Below are 18,497 nucleotides of genomic sequence, written 5' to 3' on the forward strand. Positions count from 1 at the left end.
GGAATTGAAGGATTGAGCAATTTTAGTTTAGTGGTTGATTTAGTCAAGCGAATCAAGTATTGGTTGAGTGGTTTATGCTTTGCAGAAACTAAATTGCATGAAATGTAAAAGGGGAAGGGGATATTGCAGTAAATTAAAAAGCAGGAAAGTAAAGGAGCTGAATCTTAAAGTGCAAGTAAATTAAATTGCAGAAACTTAGATTGCAAGTAATGTAAATGGCTGAAGCTTAAAGTGCAAGAAACGTAAATTGCTTGAATTGTAAAAGGGATTGGGAGTTGGGATTACAGAAATTAAACAAGAACAAGTAAATTGCATTAAACATAAAAGAGAAAATTGAATTGCAGTGAAGTAGATCTTAAACAGAGGAATAAAATGCTTTGAGAATTTAAAAGACAGAGAAAGCAGTGCTTAATTTGCAGCAAAGTAAAAGAGGGTGAAGATCTCAGGGTGGAAGAGACTAGATAACAAGTCTAGATCTCAAATCCTTCCTTGATCTAACAAGAACAGTTGCAAGAGAAACAAAGAAAAGTAAATTGTAGAATTAAAGAGAAGATGAAGCAGTAAAGTAAAAAGAAAGTGAAATTCAATTGTGCAGAAAAATTAAACAAGATCTCAAGGTGAGATTGAAACAGAAGTTCTTCAATTCTCCACCCAAGATCCAAAGCAAGAAAATAAAAGAGTGCTCAAGCAAAAACCAAGAAGAAGAGAGATCAATTCTCCTTCCCAATTCTCTCAGAAAATTTAAAGTAAAAGCTCCCAAGGAGAATTCAAAATGAGAGTCTAGAAGTAAAAATAAAAATCCCAAAAGTTCAAAAGTTCAAAAGTCCTAATTACATCAAACTTACTCCTATTTATACACTTTCTATTCTTGGATTTTGGAATTTGGGTGGGCTTTTGATTTGGTGAAGAAATGAATTAAATTGGATTTTTAATCCAATTTGTAGCCCAAATTGCACCTCCAGGGGAAAGCTCAGTTGGAAAATCCAACTTAGCTTTCAAGTGTGCTGCCCATGTTGTTTGTGGTGCGCAAGCCTTGTTTAGGTGTCAATTGTATTAGAGCTTAGTTGGAAAATCCAACTTAGCTCTAGACCGTGTCATGATGCACAATGGTAGCTTCCTTCTCCTTTCATTCCTTGTGAAGCTCAGTTTGCTTTCTTAACTTAGCTTTCCTTTCTTCCTCAATGTGATCATGCTTTTTATTTCCTTTTGGCATGCTTTCTCTTTCTTTTGGACACGCTTGTTGCTTCCCTTGGAAACGTTTCTTATTTCCTTTGGGCACGCTCCTTAAGCCATGCTTTTCTTCTTTTCTTCTTTCTTCACCTACAAGTAACCAAAACAACCAATCAAGTATCACAAAATTCACAAGGTTTATAAATCAATTAATTATCAATTAAATTTAGCTTAAACCTCATGATTTTGCATCAATTACATGGTGGTTGTTTGATTTAAAGAAGTCATGCATTTTCACTCCAAATTACTTACTTAGAATGCAAGAAAGTGTATAAAACCTAATAAAAACAAGGAAAAAGGCTAGTAAAACTAGGCTAAGATGACTTGTCATCAGCGTTCGCATGACCATGTTTGTGCTATTTGCGGGAGGGCATCCTTGCACGCGCACAACTCTCTGTTTGTCTTGGGGTGTGTGCCAAAATAACATGTGACGCGTGTGCGTCATTGACGCGTGCACGTCATTGACGCATACGCGTGAGTGGTCAGTATTTGAAAATGGCGCGCACGCGTCAAGGACGCGTACGCGTGGACGATTTTGTGCCTTGGGCACAGTGCCCGCACCAGGCCAGCACAACTTTCAGCCGGACACCTCTTTACGCCGATTTGTAGGGCCACGCGTACGCGTGGGTGACGCGTACGCGTGGAAGGCTAATTTTGCAATTGACACGGACGCATCAGGGATGCGCACGCGTGGGTGTGTTTGTGCATAAAGCACACCTCCAGCCACGCTCCCGCGCAACTTTCTGTAAGGTTTAGCGTCGCACGTGACGCGTGCGCGTGATTCACGCGCACGCGTAGGACGCATTTTTTTATGCAAAATGAAGAATGTAGCATGCAGATACTAATGCAAATATTATGAATGACACTAATAAAATTAAAATAAAATAAACTAGGAACAAAAGGAACGATTATACCATGGTGGGTTGTCTCCCACCTAGCACTTTTAGTTAAAGTCCTTAAGTTGGACATATGGTGATCTCTGTGTCATGGTGGCTTGTGCTTGAACTCATCCAGGAATCTCTACCAATGTTTGCAATTCCAATAGCCTCCGGTATCCCATACTAGTTGCATAAAACCTTCAAGTAAGTTAAAGCAAGTGACAAGGCCCCAAAAGTGTTGATTTCTAGAATGAATTCCGGGGTCCCAAACCTTTCTTTTGTACCCGTCTTCTTGTTGACCATCTTCGTTCTAATTGGGTGGTAAGCAATCCAAATTCTCACTGAGGCATCCAAACAACTTCCTAGACCCGTACAATTTAGTATTCTTCCAACCAAGATAATTCAGCCGTGAGCTTCCTACCACAGTGAACCTAGGATTGTGTTGCCAACCACTAACCATCTCCCTCTTACTCTTATAGCCACAAAGAGCTCTAAGTTGCCCATCCGTCTCAAGCAAAGCATATTCAAGTGGGCTAATTAAGCTTAGAGATGAGAGATTTACCCACTTGAATGAAGGGATGGATGGTGATGGCTTTGGGGGAGAGGTCTCCAACAACTTTGGCAAGGTGATTTCCAGCTCCATTCCTTTGAGCTCTTCCTTGACAACTTCCACCTCTTTGCAAGCTTCTTCAATATCAACCTCTTCTTCTTGGTAGCTTTCTTCCAATTCGATCTCTTTTTCATTATTCACCAAGGGCATGGGAGGTTGTGCTTCTTCTTCTTTAATCTCCATGTCAAGTCCAATGGGAGAGNNNCGGAGGTAACTTCTCTCTCTTAACACCAACATTTGACTTTTTCTTTTGTTATATAGGATAGATTGCATAATAATAATTGTTTGCATGTATGTTTTGCTTGGTTAAAGTAATGAGTTTCCTTTCAAGACCATTTTTATAGCATTTCACTAATTTAAATTGAAAATTTGTGTTAAACTTGTTTGAAGATTGTAATTTGAAACATAGTTATAGCTAAGAACACACAACCTGTGAAATTTTGAACTTAATTATATGGTTACATTATTTAACCATAATATTTTATTCTTGTGTATTTTCTTCTCTATGACTGCAATTTATATTTTGTTCCATTCTAATATATCCATTGTTTAGTATACTTACATGCTTGCATATGATTGAGGCCATCATTTGTTATTAGCCCACTCATCCCAAATAGCCTACCCTTTCAATCACCTTTGTTTGCCACCTTGAGCCTTTTAATCTCCATTTGTTCTATATTTTATCACATCACTAGGCTTAAGCGGAAAAATAATTAATTACCCCAATTGAATATTTGGTTAGCTTAATATAGAGATTGTGTGTCAATTAAGTATGAGGAATTGTGGTAACTTGGGTTGATGAAAGAGTGCAGTGTTTCATTGATAAAAATATTGGGAATTTGGGTACCTACTCATGTAAGATCAGAAAAATTAAAAATTCATGTGCATTGATATGTTATGTCTACTTTTATATTTTTAATAAAAAATAAAAATAAAAAAATAAAAAAATCAAATAAAAAATATTTAAATAAATAAATAAATAAATAAATAAATAAATAAATAAATAAATATATAAGGGGACAAAATTACCCTAATGTTACGTTTAATGAAAGATCAATGCATATGTGATAAAATTAAAGAAAAGTCGATGCATGAGTATGTGATGCAAAAGTGGGAATTTTGGGTAGCTAGGCATATTTTGGAATTACATTGAGTGTGTGTGTATGTTAGGTGAAAGCTTAGGTTAATCAAAGATTCATATGTTAGCTTACTTGGCCATACGTATATCCTCACCCTTACCTTAGCCCCATTACAACCTTGAAAAGACCTCATGATGTTTGCATTGGTGTACTAAATTTTGTTGATTGGTTAGATGAAGAATAAAGTCTAGAAAGCATGACTAGAGAAAAGTAGAGTGATTAACCCTAGACACTTGAGAGATTAGAGTGCATAAACACTACTAGTGAGGGTTCAATGCTTGATTCTATGTTCCTTGCTTTTATGAGCTATCTTCTTACAAGTTTTCTTGTCTTTTATTGTATGATTTGAATTAGTGGAATCTGACTTATGTTTGTCTTGGAGAACTTGTTTACTTTTAACCAAGTAGGTAGAAATATCTTAGCATATAGTTGCATTCATAGGTTGCATCTCATGAGTCTTACTTTCTCCCATTCATTCCTTTTATCTCCTTGAGCTTAGCATGAGGACATGCTAATGTTTAAGTGTGGAGAGATTGATAAACCACTATTTTATGGTTTATCTTGTGCTCAATTGAGTGGTTTTTATCAAGTCTTTGCACACTTATTCATACAATTTGCATGATTTTACAATTCTTTCCTAATTCTGTTCTATGATTGAAAACTTGCTTCCTAAGCCTTTAAATTGTGTATTTTAATTCCCCTTTATACCATTCGATACCGTGATCTGTGCATTAAGTATTTTCAGGCTTCATAGGATAGGAATGGCTTAGAGGATGGAAAGGAAGCTTGCATAAATGGAAGGAGCACAAGAAATAAAGGAGACAACTAGCGAGAAGCGACGCGCACGCATGGCTCACGCGTGCGCGTGAATTGGAGTTCGTACGATGACGCGTACGTGTGACTGACGCGTACGTGTGACATGTGCTACCTGCAGAAATCGCAAAAAATACTGGGAGCGATTTTGGGCTGAGTTTAGACCCAGTTTTCGGCCCAGAAACGCAGACTAAAGCCAGGGGACAAGCAGAGACTCAATAACGGATTCATTCATTCAATTCTCATTATTCACAATTTAGGTTTTAGATGTAGTTTCTAGAGAGAGAGAGAGGAGTTGTAGGATTCTTAGGTTTAGCTATTTCCAATTTTAGATTTCTTCTCTATTTCAATTTAGTTTCTCTTCTACTTTTATTTGCTTTAGCATTCTAGTTTATTCATTTTCCTTATTGATTACTTTATGCTGCCAATTTAGTTTATGAACTCCATGTCAGATTTGATTTTCTTATTAATGCAATTTAAGGTATTTCATATTTATGATTGCTTTCTCCAATTTATGTTATTGATGCTTTCAATTGGTTGTTTAGATTTTATTATCTCTTATTAGTTTTCCATGTTCTTATATGGTGTCTTCCAAGTGTTTGACAAAATACTTGGGAGGGTTTTAAGTTAGATTTTTATATTCTTGGCTTTGGTTAAGTAATTGGAGACTCTTGAGTTATCAAACTCCTTTGTTGAATGATAATTGAAAGTTGCTGGTTGATTTGGATCCCTCTAAAGCTAGTCTTTCCTTAGGAGTTGACTAGGACTTGAGGAATCAAATTGATTTGTCCACTTGACTTTCTTTCATAGTTAGAGGTTAACTAAGTGGAAGCAATGAACAATTCTCATCACAATTGATAAGGATAACTAGGATAGGACGTCTAGTTCTCATACCTTGCTAAGAGTTTTCTTAATTGTTAGTTTATTTTCTTGACATTTACATTCCTTGTTCCTTATTTCAAAAACCCAAAAAGATACTATCTCATAACCAATAATAACTACACCTCCCTGCAATTCCTTGAGAGACGACCCTAGGTTTGAATACTTTGGTTATTAATTTTATTGGGTTTGCTTTAGTGACAAACAAATTTTTGTATGAAAGGATTTTTTGTTGGTTTAGGAACTATACTAGCAACGAGAACTTATTGTGAATTATTTACTAGAAAAAATTCGCTCATCACTCATACACTGCTCCCACTCCTGATTTCTATGGGAACAGCGTTGTGGTGCCTCCTATTGGTGCAAACAACTTTGAGCTGAAGCCTCAGTTGATCATTCAGGTGCAACAAAACTGCCAGTTTTATGGATTCCCGTAGGAAGACCCAAACTTGTTTATCTCCAATTTTTTGCAAATTATGACACTGTGAAGACTAATGGAGTGAATATTGATGTCTATAAGCTGATGCTCTTCCCATTTTTTGTCAGAGATAGAGCAATGCAGTGGCTTGACACTCAGCCTAAGGAGAGCTTAGATACTTGGGATAAGGTGGTCAACGAGTTTCTGACCAAGTTCTTTCCCCCTCAGAAGCTGACTAAGCTGAGGATGGATGTTCAGTCTTTCAGGCAGAGAGATGGTGAGTCCCTCTATAAGCCTGGGAGTGGTACAAGTCAATGATCAGGAAGTGTCCTCCTGACATATTCTCAGACTGGATTAGACTATAGATCTTCTATGACAGACTTTTAGATATGGCCAAAATGTCTCTGAATAATTCTGCAGGTGGCTCTCTGCATATGAAGAAGACTCCTGAAGAAGCTAATGAGTTGATTGAGATGGTTGCTAATAACCAATATATGTACACCTCTGAGAGGAATCCTATGAGGAAAGAAGTCTTGGAAGTGGATACCTTGGATGCTATTCTTGCTTAGAACAAGGCCATGTTTCAACAAATTAGTCTGCTTACTCAGCACTTGAGTGGGATGTAAGTTTCAGCTGTTAGTGCTCAGAATGCCCCTCAAGAGGCTCCATATGACATGAATGATGGCTTCACTCAAGGTGAGAATTATGAATATGCTCAATTTTATCCTGAACAGGTCAACTTTATGGGAAATTGGTGCACAAAATTGTGATCATCAATGGCGCCAACAACTTTGTACGCACAATTGTAATCTCTAGTCTTTACCACCGTTGAGAATACATAAGAACAAAGGGTCTAGGCATGGCTGAATGGCCAGCCCCCAAACGTGATCAAGAGATCAAAAGTATGATCAGTTGTGTAAAAGTCTATGAAATACAATAGCAAAAGGTCCTATTTGTAGAAAACTAGTATCCTAGGGTTTACAGAAATGAGTAAATGATGCAAAATCCACTTCCGGGCCCACTTGGTGTGTGCTTGGGCTGAGCATTGAAGCTTTCACATGTAGAGACTTTTCTTGGAGTTAAACGCCAGCTTTTGTGCCAGTTTGGGTGTTTAACTCCAGCTTTTTTGCCAGTTCTGGCGTTTTAACACCAGAATTTCTATGCTGACTTGGAACGCCGGTTTGGGCCATCAAATCTTGGGCAAAGTATGGACTATTATATATTTCTGGAAAGCCCAAGATGTCTACTTTCCAACGCAATTAATAGAGCGCCAATTGGGCTTCTGTAGCTCCAGAAAATTCACTTCGAGTACAGGGAGGTCAGAATCCAACAGCATCTGTAGTCCTTTTTCAGCCTCTGAATTAGATTTTTGCTCAGGTCCCTCAATTTCGGCCAGAAAATACCTGAAATCACAGAAAAACACACAAACTCATAGTAAAGTCCAGAAATGTAATTTTTATTTAAAAACTAATAAAAACATAATAAAAACTAACTAAAATATACTAAAAACATACTAAAAACAATGCCAAAAAGCGTATAAATTATCCGCTCATCACAACACCAAACTTAAATTGTTGCTTGTCCCCAAGCAACTGAAAATCAAATAGGATAAAAAGAATAGAATATACAATGAATTCCAAAAATATCTATGAAGATCAGTTTTAATTAGATGAACGTGGCTATTAGCTTTTTGCTTCTGAACAGTTTTGGCATCTCTCTTTATCCTTTAAAGTTCAGAATGATTGGCATCTATAGAAACTCAGATTTCAAATAGTGTTACTGATTCTCCTAGTTCAGTATGTGGATTCTTGAACACAGCTACTTTATGAGTCTTGGCCGTGACCCTAAGCATTTTGTTTTCCAGTATTACCACCGGATATATAAATGCCACAGACACATAACTGGGTGAACCTTTTCAGATTGTGACTCAGCTTTGCTAGAGTCCCCAATTAGAGGTGTCCAGAGCTCTTAAGCACACTCTTTTTGCTTTGGATCACGACTTTAACCGCTCAGTCTCAAGTTTTCACTTGACACCTTCACGCCACAAGCACATGATTAGGGACAGCTTGGTTTAGCTGCGTAGGCCAGGATTTTATTCCTGTAGGCCCTCCTATCCACTGATGCTCAAAGCCTTGGATCTTTTTTATTTTACCCTTGCCTCTTTTTCTGCTTGCTTTTTCTTTTTCTTTCTTTCTCTCTTTTTTTTCTTTTTTTTTCGCATTTTTTTTCGCATATATTTTTTTCTGCAAGCTTTTCACTGCTTTTTCTTGCTTCAAGAATCAATTTTATGATTTTTTAGATTATCAAATAACATTTCTCCTTTTCCATCATTCTTTCAAGAGCCAACAATTTTAACATTCATGAACAACAAATTCAAAAATATGCACTGTTCAAGCATTCATTCAGAAGAACAATAAGTATTGCCACCACATCAAAATAATTAAACTATTTAAAATTCAAAATTCATGTACTTCTTTTTCTTTTTCAATTAAAAACATTTTTTATTTAAGAAAGGTGATGGATTCATATTCATGGCTTTAAGGCATAGACACTAGTGATCATGTAATAAGACACAAACATAAATAAACATAAAGTATCAAAACTCGAAAAATAGAAAATAAAGAACAAGAAAATTAAAGAACGGGTCCACCTTAGTGATGGCGGCTTGTTCTTCCTCTTGAAGATCTTATGGAGTGCTTGAGCTCCTCAATATCTCTTCCTTGCCTTTGTTGCTCCTCTCTCATGACTCTTTGATCTTCTCTAATTTCATGAAGGAGGATGGAATGTTCTTGGTGCTCCACCCTTAGTTGTCCCATATTGGAACTTAATTCTCCTAGGGAGGTGTTAATTTGCTCCCAATAGTTTTGTGGAGAAAAATACATCCCTTGAGGCATCTCAGGGATTTCATGATGAGGAATTTCCTCATGCTCTTGTCCATGAGTGGGATCTCTTGTTTGCTCCATCCTTTTCTTAGTGATGGGCTTGTCCTCATCAATGAGGATGTCTTCCTCTATGTCAATTTCAGCTGAATTGCAGAGATGAGAAATGAGATGAGGGAAGGCTAACCTTGCCAAAGTAGAAGACTTGTCCGCCACCTTGTAGAGTTCTAGGGATATAACATCATGAACTTCTACTTCCTCTCCAATCATGATGCTATGGATCATGATAGCCCGGTCTATAGTAACTTCAGACCGGTTGCTAGTGGGAATGATTGAGCGTTGGATGAACTCTAACCATCCCCTAGCCACGGGCTTGAGGTCATGCCTTCTTAGTTGAACCGGCTTTCCTCTTGAATCTCTCTTCCATTGGGAGCCCTCTTCACAAATGTCTATGAGGACTTGGTCCAATCTTTGATCAAAGTTGACCCTTCTAATGTAGGGGTGTGCATCTCCTTGCATCATGGGCAAGTTGAATGCCAACCTTACATTTTCCGGACTGAAATCTAAGTATTTCCCCCGAACCATTGTAAGCCAATTCTTTGGATCCGGGTTCACACTTTAATCATGGTTCTTGGTGATCCATGCATTGGCATAGAACTCTTGATCTATTAAGATTCCGACTTGTTGAATGGGGTTGGTAAGAATTTCCCAACCTCTTCTTCGAATCTCATGTCGGATCTCCGGGTATTCACCCTTTTTGAGCTTGAAAGGGACCTCGGGGATCACTTTCTTCTTGGCCACAACTTCATAGAAGTGGTCTTGATGTACCCTTGAGATGAATTTCTCCATCTCCCATGACTCGGAGGTGGAAGCTTTTGCCTTCCCTTTCCTCTTTCTAGAGATTTCTCCGGCCTTTGGTGCCATAAATGGTTATGAAAAAATAAAAAGCAACGCTTTTACCACACCAAACTTAGAAGATTTGCTCGTCCTCGAGAAAAAGAAGAAGGAAGAGAGTAGAGGAAGAAAAAATAGTGGAGATGGAGGGGGTTAGTGCTTCGGTCAAGGGGGAGAGGTAGTGTTTAAGATGTGTGAAAATGAAGGGGTGAAGATGGGTATATATAGGAGTGGGGAAAGAGGTTTGGTTCGGCTTTGTATGGGTGGGTTTGGGAGGGAAAGTGGTTTGAATTTGAATGGTGAGGTAGGTGGGGTTTATGATGGATGGATGTGGATTGGTGAAGGGTTTATGGAGAAGAGGGTAGGATTTGATAGGTGAGGAGTTTTTGGGGAAGAGGTATAGAGGTGATTGGTGAAGAGTATTTGGGGAAGAGTATTATGAAAAGGTGTGAAAAAGAGAGAGAGTGAGTTGAGTTTGGTGGGGATCCTGTGGGGTCCATAGATCCTGAGGTGTCAAGGATTTCTCATCCCTACACCAATTAGGCGTGCAAAACGCCCTCTGCTGCCAATCCTGGCATTAAATGCCAGGTTACTGCCCATTTCTGGCATTTAACGCCAGCTTCTTGCCCTTTTCTGGCGTTAAACGCCAGTCTGATGCCCATTTCTGGCGTTAAACGCCTAGAATGGTGCCAGACTGGGCGTTTAACGCCCATTCTGCTGCCCTTACTGGCGTTTAAACGCCAGTAGGCTTCTCCTCCAGGGTGTGCTATTTTTCATTCTATTTTTTAGTTTCTTTTTTCTTTTTCAATTGTTTTTGTGACTTCACATGATCATCAACCTATAGAAAACATAAAATAACAATAGAAAATAGAAATTTAACATAGATAAGTAAAATTAGGTTGTCTCCCAACAAGCGCTTTTTTAATGTCAGTAGCTTGACAGTGGGCTCTCATGGAGCCTCACAAATACTCAGACCATGATGATGGCCTCCCAACACCAAACTTAGAGTCTGAATGTGGTGATTTTGTTTGACTTTGCATTGAGAAAAGCTTTTCATACTTCCTCTCCATGGTTACAGAGGGAGATCTTTGAGCTTTAAACACAAGGGGGTCCTCATTCACTTGAAGGACCAATTCTCCTCTGTTAACATCAATCACAGCTTTTGCTGTGGCTAGGAAGGGTCTGCCAAGGATGATGGATTCATCCATACAATTCCCAGTATCTAGGATTATGAAATCAGCAGGGATGTAGTGGCCTTCAACCTTTACTAAGACATCCTCTACAAGTCTATAAGCCTGTTTTCTTGAATTGTCTACCATCTCTAGTGAGATTCTTGCAGCTTGTACCTCAAAGATTCCTAGCTTCTCCATTACAGAGAGTGGCATGAGGTTTATGCTTGACCCTAGGTCACACAGAGCCTTCTCAAGGGTTATGGCGCCTATGGTACAAGGTATTGAGAATTTTCCATGATCTTGTCTCTTCAGAGGTAATTTCTGTCTAGTCAAGTCATCCAGTTATTTGGTGAGCAAGGGGGGTTCATCCTCCCAAGTCTCATTACCAAATAGCTTGGCATTTAGCTTCATGATTGCTCCAAGGTACTTAGCAACTTGTTCTTCAGTAACATCTTCATCCTTTTCAGAGGATGAATATTCATCAGAGCTCATGAATGGCAAAAATAAATTCAATGGAATCTCTATGGTCTCAGTGTGAGCCTCAGATTCCCATGGTTCCTCATTAGGGAACTCCTTGGAGGCCAGTGGACGTCCATTGAGGTCTTCCTCAGTGGAGATCACTGCCTCTTCCTCCTCTCCAGGTTCGGCCGTATGGGTAATGTTGATGGCCTTGCACTCTCCTTTTGGATTCTCTTCTGTATTACTTGGGAGAGTACTAGGAGGGAGTTCAGTAACTTTCTTGCTCAGCTGACCCACTTGTGCCTCCAAATTTCTAATGGAGGATCTTGTTTCAGTCATGAAACTTTGAGTGGTTTTAATTAGATCAGAGACTATGGTTGCTAGGTCAGAATGGCTCTGCTTAGATTTCTCTGTCTGTTGCTGAGAAGATGATGGAAAAGGCTTGCTATTGCTAAACCTATTTCTTCCACCATTATTGTTGTTGAAGCCTTGTTGAGGCCTCTGTTGATCCTTCCATGAGAGGTTTAGATGATTTCTCCATGAAGGATTATAGGTGTTTCCATAGGGTTCTCCCATGTAATTCACCTCTTCCATTGCTGGGTTCTCAGGATCATAAGCTTCTTCTTCAGATGAAGCTTCTTTGGTACTGCCTATTGCTGCTTGCATTCTAGACAGACTCTGAGAAATCATATTGACTTGCTGAGTTAATATTTTATTCTGAGCCAATATAGCATTCAGAGTATCAATCTCAAGAACTCCTTTCTTCTGACTTGTTCCATTATTCACAGGATTCCCTTCAGAGGTGTACATGAATTGGTTATTTACAACCATTTCAATGAGTTCCTGAGCTTCTGCAGGCGTCTTCTTCAGATAAAGAGATCCTCTAGTAGAGTTGTCCAATGACATCTTGGACAGTTCAGACAGACCATCATAGAAGATACCTATGATGCTCCATTCTAAAAGCATGTCAGAAGGACACCTTTTGATCAATTTCTTGTATCTTTCCCAAGCTTCATATAGGGATTCACCTTCCTTCTGTCTGAAGGTTTGGACTTCCACTCTAAGCTTGCTCAATTTTTGAGATGGAAAAAACTTTGCCAAGAAGGCATTGACTAGCTTTTCCTAAGAGTTCAGGCTTTCTTTAGGTTGTAAATCCAACCATGTTCTAGCTCTGTCTCTTACAGCAAAGGGAAAAAGCATAAGTCTATAGACCTCGGGATCAACCCCATTAGTCTTAACAGTGTCATAGATTTGCGAGAATTCAGCTAAGAATTGATGAGGATCTTCTAATGGAAGTCCATGAAACTTGCAATTCTGTTGCATTAGAGAAACTAATTGAGGCTTAAGCTCAAAGTTGTTTGCTCCAATGGCAGGGATTGAGATGCTTTTCCCATAGAAGTCAGGAGTAGGTGCAGTAAAGTCACCAAGCACCTTCCTTGCATTGTTGTTGTTTTCGGCTGCCATGGCTTCTTCTTGTTTGAAAAGCTTTGTTAGGTCCTCTACAGAGAGTTGTATTTTAGCTTCTCTTAGCTTTCTCTTCAAGGTCCTTTCAGGTTCAGGATCAGCCTCAACAAGAATGTCTTTGTCCTTGCTCTTGCTCATATAAAAAGAGAGGAGAAGAAAATATAAAATCCTCTATGTCACAGTATAGAGATTCCTTGAGGTGTCAGAGGTAAAGAAGAATAGAAGGATGAGGTAGAGAAGAAAGAATTTGAACTTATCAAGAGGTACAGAGTTCGAATTGCTGATAATGGAGAAGTGTTAGTCCATAAATAGAAGGATGTGAGAAGAGGGGAAGAATTTTCGAAATTAAAGTAAAATATTTTGAAATAATTAAAAGAAATTTTGAAAATTTGGTAAATGATTTTCGAAAACTAAGATTGGGAAAGAAATTAAAAAGATTTTGAATTTAAAAATAAAAAAGATATGATTGAAACTTAATTTTGAAAAAGATATGATTGAGAAGATATGATTGAGAATCAAATTTAAAAGAAGAAAGTTTTTTTTTAAATTAAAGTTGATTACTTGACCAACAAGAAATTAAAAGATATGATTCTAGAATTAAAACTTTTGATCCTTTCTTAATAGGCAAGTAACAACTTGAAAATTTTGAATTAAATTACTAATTGTAGCAAGGATTTTTGAAAATAGTAATAAATAAAAAAATTGAAAAGAAATTGATTTTGAAAAGATATGATTGAAAAGATATGATTTGAAAAAAAATTGATTTTGAAAAATTATGAAAATTTGAAAAAGATTTGAATTAAAAACAAAATCTTCCCTCTAGTGTCCTCCTGGCGTTAAACGCCCAAAATGGCATCCATTCTGGCGTTTAACGCACAAAATGCTACCTTTTTGGGTGTTTAACGCCCAGCCAGGTACCCTGGCTGGCGTTTAAATGCCAGTTTTCCTTCTTCACTAGGCGTTTTGAACGCCCAGTTTTTTTCTGTGTAATTTCTCTGCTGAATGTTCTGAATCTTCAATTTTCTGTGTTTTTGACTTAAAAAGACACAATTTTAAATTTTTTTTGAATTTTTAATGATGAGAAACAATAAAAGATGCAACTAAGATCAAATAAACAATGCATGCAAGACACCAAACTCAGAAGTTTGTATACTAAGGACTATAACAAATTAAAAAAAATGCATGTAAGAAACAACAAAAGACACAAAACAAGAGAAATTAAAGATCAGAGCACTAAAATCATCAAGAACAACTTGAAGATCAATGAAGAACATATTGCATATATTCGAAAAATGCAAGAAGAATAAAGACATGCAATTGACACCAAACTTAAAAATTGACACTTGACTCAAACAAGAAACACAAACATTTTTGATTTTATCATTTTACTAATTTTTTTTGTAATTTTTCAAAAATTAAGTGGAAAAAGAGAAAAAGGGCTTCAAAATTCTTAATGAGAATTCCAGGAATCATGTAATGTTAGTCTAAAACTTCATTCTAGGAATTAGACATGGCTTACTAGCCAGCCAAGCTTTCAGTGAAAGCTTCGGTCCAAAACACTAGACATGGCCAATGGCCAGCCAAGCTTTAGCAGATCATTACTTTCAACAGCAAAATTCAGAGAAATCAACAAGCTCTTGTGATGATAAGTTGAAACCTCAGTCCAAAAGATTAGACATGGCTTCACAGCCAGCCAGACTTCAACAAATCATCATGAAACTCTAGAATCCATTCTTAAAAACTCTGAAGAACATGATAGAAATATTTTTGTATTTTTAAAAAAAAAATTTTGAAAATAAAAAGTAAAAAGCTTAAACATAAAATAAAATTACCTAATCTAAGCAACAAGATAAACCCTCAGTTGTCCAAACTCGAACAATCTCCGACAACGGCGCCAAAAACTTGGTGCACAAAATTGTGATCATCAATGGCGCCAACAACTTGGTATGCACAATTGTAATCTCTACTCTTTATCACAACTCCGCACAACTAACCAGCAAGTGCACTGGGTCGTCCAAGTAATAAACCTTACGTGAGTAAGGGTCGATCCCACGGAGACTGTCGGCTTGAAGCAAGCTATGGTCATCTTATAAATCTCAGTCAGGCGGATTCAAGTGGTTATGGAGAATTGATAATTAAAAGATGAATAAAATATAAAATAAAGATAGGGATACTTATGTAATTCATTGGTGAGAATTTCAGATAAGCGTATGAAGATGCTTTGTTCCTCCTAAACTTCTGCTTTCCTATTGCCTTCATCCAATCATTCATACTCCTTTCCATGGCAAGCTTTTTGTTAGGCATCACCGTTGTCAATGGCTACTTCCCGTCCTCCCAGTGAAAATGCTCCAAATGCGCTGTCACCGCACGGCTAATCATCTGTCGGTTCTGGATCATGTTGGAATAGGATCCATTGATCCTTTTGCGTTTGTCACATGCCCAACACTCGCGAGTTTGAAGCTCGTCACAGTCATCCCTTCCCAGATCCTACTTGGAATACCACAGACAAGGTTTAGAATTTTCGGATCTCAAGAATGACCGCCAATGATTCTAGCCTATACCATGAAAGTTTTAATCTTAGATTAGAAACCCAAGAGATACACATTCAAGCTTGATTGCATGTAGAACGGAAGTGATTGTCAGGCACGCGTTCATAGGTGAGAATGGTGATGAGTGTCACGGATCATCACATTCATCGTGTTGAAGAACGAATGGATATCTTAGAACAAAAATATGCTTGAGTTGAATAGAAAAACAATAGTACTTTGCATTAACTCATGAAGAACAGCAGAGCTCCACACCTTAATCTATGGTGTGTAGAAACTCCACCGTTGAGAATACATAAGAACAAAGGGTCCAGGCATGGCCGAATGGCCAGCCCCCAAACGTGATCAAGAGATCAAAAGTATGATCGGTTGTGTAAAAGTCTATGAAATACAATAGCAAAAGGTCCTATTTGTAGAAAACTAGTATCCTAGGATTTACAGAAATGAGTAAATGATGCAAAATCCACTTCCAGGCCCACTTGGTGTGTGCTTGGGCTGAGCATTGAAGCTTTCATGTGTAGAGACTTTTCTTGAAGTTAAACGCCAACTTTTGTGCCAGTTTGGGTGTTTAACTCCAGCTTTTCTGCCAGTTCTGGTGTTTTGACGCCAGAATTTCTATTCTGACTTGGAATGCCAGTTTGGGCCATCAAATCTTGGGCAAAGTATGGACTATTATATATTTCTAGAAAGCCCAAGATGTCTACTTTCCAACTCAATCGAGAGAGCGCCAATTGGGCTTTTGTAGCTCCAGAAAATCCACTTCGAGTGCAGGGAGATTAGAATCCAACAGCATCTGCAGTCCTTTTTCAGCCTCTGAATCAGATTTTTGCTCAGGTCCCTCAATTTCAGCCAGAAAATACCTGAAATCACAGAAAAATACACACACTCATAGTAAAGTCCAGAAATGTGATTTTTATTTAAAAACTAATAAAAACATAATAAAAACTAACTAAAATATACTAAAAACATACTAAAAACAATGCCAAAAAGCGTATAAATTATCCGCTCATCAGGAATGCTCCTAGAAACCCCAAAAATGATCCATATGCCAAGACCTTTATCAAAGGTGGAGAAATTACCCAAACTTTGGGTGGAGAGAGAAACTTCAGAGGCCACAGAATTTCAATAATTCTCAAGGCGGTTTTAATTAGAGCAACTTTAATAACTGCCAGTTCCAACCCTCTTAGCCTTAGCAAGCAACTTTTTAGCCTCAGAAGACCACTGACTTGGAATCGCTAGTTGCAAGTTTTATGCTGAAAACTAGAGCTTCACTTAGGAACTTGGAGGTTCAGATGGGTCAAATAGCCACAAAAGTTGCTGAAATTGATCAGAGGGCCACCAATTTCCTTCCGAGTAACACAATTCTAAATCCAAGAGAGGAGTTACCAGGCTATCACCTTGATAAGTGGAAAAGTGGCAAGTACAGAAGCACAAGTTACTTGGGAGCCGGTTGAAAAAGAAGCTCCGGAGGAGAAAAAATTAGAGATCAAACACGCCCCACCTAGGCGTGCAGACAATCCTTTTTCAGTCACTCTTGACATACATCCGGCATTACCTAAGGCTCCTGAGTATAAGCCTAAGATGCCATATTCTCAAAGACTTCAAAAGGAGACCAAGGACAAGCAGTTTTCAAAGTTCTTGAAAGTTTTCAGAAAGTTAAAAATTAATATTCCTTTTGTTGAAGTTTTGGAGCAAATGCTTCTCTATGTTAAATTCATGAAGGAGTTGTTGCCAAAGAAGATGCCTTTAAAAGGAGATGAGACAATGGTCCTGACTAAAGAATGTAGTGCCATAATTCAGAATGACTTGCCAAGGAAGATGCCAGATCCAGGGAAAGCACTATGTGATTTAGGTGCAAGCATAAATTTAATACCCTTATTTGTGATGAAGAAGTTGCAAATCCAAGAGGTACAACCCACAAGGATAGCATTATAAATGGCAGACAAATCTCTGAAGCCTGCATATGGATTAGTGGAAAATATTTTGGTTAAAGTGGGTAAGTTCTTCCTCCCAACAGATTTTGTAATTCTTGATATGGGGAGGATGAAAACACCTCTATAATCCTAGAAAGACCATTCCTAACCACTGGGAGAGCTCTAATTGATGTAGAAGTTGGTGAATTAGTACTTAGAGTACATGATGAGCAATTGGCCTTTCATGTCTTCAAAAAAATGCATTCATCAGGTGAAGAGGAGAGGTGCATACAGACTGAGCTTATTGAACTAAACCTTCAAGAACCCTCTGATGATGCACAACAGGATCTGCAGCTCAAGCCTCCTTTGGTGACAAGCAATAAAATTCCTCCTGACATCAAACCTAAGTTTGGTGTTGGGAATTCATCATCCACCAAGGAGGAGGTTCCTAAGAAGAAAGTACCTAGGGGATGGAGAAACAAAAAGATCCTCACTGAAGGTTTCCCCCCAAGAATGAAGGTGGTGCTAACTAGTAATCTAGTGTTGACTTATACAGTAAATGGAATCCTCTCTCTTGAGCATATTGAGTTAATCGATGAAAACATAAGGAGACAATTCACAGTGAAAAGGGAGGAATTGAAGAACTATGATCAACCTCCACCTTAGCAACCAATAACTGTCAAACTAGTGACAGTAAAGAAGTACTTGTTGCGAGGCAACCCAACCATATTATCCTTTTGATTTTATGCTCAATTACTTTACTTTTTATTTATGTGTGTCTTTTGATCAGACGGAATTTCGGACACCCTGGAGGAGCTAGACTCGAATTGGGTTGTGCCTAACTTGGCTCCATGAAGTTAGGCGCCACATCAAATGCAATTTTTGAGAAAACACCCTGGAAGGGTGGCACCTAACTTGGGATACCCAAGTCTGGCGCCACATGATGCGTACAATTGGGGAATTGTTGCTGGGTGGGTGGCGCCTAAATTGACATTTTTAAAGTTAGGCGCCACTCCTAAAAAAAAAGATGTGGGTGGCGCCTAACTTGGGCTGCACCAAGTTAGGCATCAGCTAAAGGCATGTGTTGCTGAGCATATGGCGCCCAACTCAGGTCCCACCAAGTTAGGCGCCAGCTTTGTTGTTTTGTCTCCATTCAACATAAACCTCATACAATTCCTAAACCAAATTCTTTGGATTCGGTCC

This window comes from Arachis ipaensis, chromosome B01 (assembly GCF_000816755.2).
Source record: "Arachis ipaensis cultivar K30076 chromosome B01, Araip1.1, whole genome shotgun sequence".
Lineage (NCBI taxonomy): Eukaryota > Viridiplantae > Streptophyta > Magnoliopsida > Fabales > Fabaceae > Arachis > Arachis ipaensis.